At 41.9% G+C, this 1,036-nt stretch overlaps 1 non-coding gene across 1 annotated transcript; it reads right to left on the bottom strand.

Annotated features, from left to right (window-relative positions):
• Positions 1–226: 226 nt before the first annotated feature.
• Positions 227–333, bottom strand: LOC113851781. The gene has a single exon (XR_003502346.1). It is a non-coding gene; the product is annotated as a small nucleolar RNA R71 (small nucleolar RNA).
• Positions 334–1,036: the final 703 nt, after the last annotated feature.

Below are 1,036 nucleotides of genomic sequence, written 5' to 3'. Positions count from 1 at the left end.
TCCATACAATTTAAAGGCATGCCTAACGAAGACCCCAATCTTTATCTGACAAAATTCCTCTGATTGACGGACACCATCAAGTACAATGGAGTCTCCAACGATGCTATTTGACTCTATCTTTAAGGTGAATGCATGGTTTTCCTCACTCCCAGCTAATTCCATCACAACTTGGGACGACCTCACTCAACAATTCTTGAGAAAGTACTTTCCCCCATCAAGGTCCTCTAAGCTTATGACGGAGATATGTTGCTTCAAACAAAATGAAGCAGAATTCTTATTTGAGGTGTGGGAGCAATTTGGGGAACTGTTCAGAAGATGCCCGCATCATGATTTTCCAACTTGGAGGCAGGTGCAAATCTTTTACAGTGGCCTATCCATCAATAACAGGGCCACGACTGATGTCGCAGCAAGAAGATCTCTTATAAGGAAAGACTCAGATGACACATTTATATTGACAGACGAAATGGCATCTGTCAGCTTTTAGTGGCACACAGTTGACTCGTATAACCTCAAAAGAAAGGAAGCTACACCATTTTATCAAGCAGAAAGTAGCAACCCTCTGATAAGTCAGATGGCAGCCCTTACAAAGCAATTGGAGTGCTTACTAAAGGCATAAGATCAACCTACAAAGTTAGCACATAATATAGAGTTTGATCAAGAAGAGGTGAACTTCATGGGTAATAACTATAACCCAGGATGGCGTAATAGCAATACAACCCCTTTGGGAAATTGCCAAGGAAATCAGAATGCGCCCTATTGCCCTCCCTATGTGCAAAGTCAAGGGGAGAAGGTAGAAAGAAAAGAAGCTTCCATATTTCAATCCAATTTTCAAGAACAGATGATGCAATACGTACACAACTCTGACAAAAGAATAGCAAAACTTGAGGCCCAGATGGAACAACAAATTGAAAGGGGAGATAAGAGGTTTGCAGAAATCAAATCTGAGATGAGGACTCGGTCTTCGAAGCTTGAGTCTCAGTTGGAGCAAATCACGAGTCTCCTCAGTCAGAGAGCATTTGGAACACTACCATCCCAA

The sequence above is a fragment of the Abrus precatorius genome, unplaced genomic scaffold (genome assembly GCF_003935025.1).
Source record: "Abrus precatorius isolate BTA unplaced genomic scaffold, Abrus_2018 Scaffold9, whole genome shotgun sequence".
In the NCBI taxonomy this organism is placed as follows: domain Eukaryota; kingdom Viridiplantae; phylum Streptophyta; class Magnoliopsida; order Fabales; family Fabaceae; genus Abrus; species Abrus precatorius.
The sequence above is the reverse complement of the archived record's forward strand: the minus strand, read 5'-3'. Positions and strand labels throughout refer to the sequence as shown.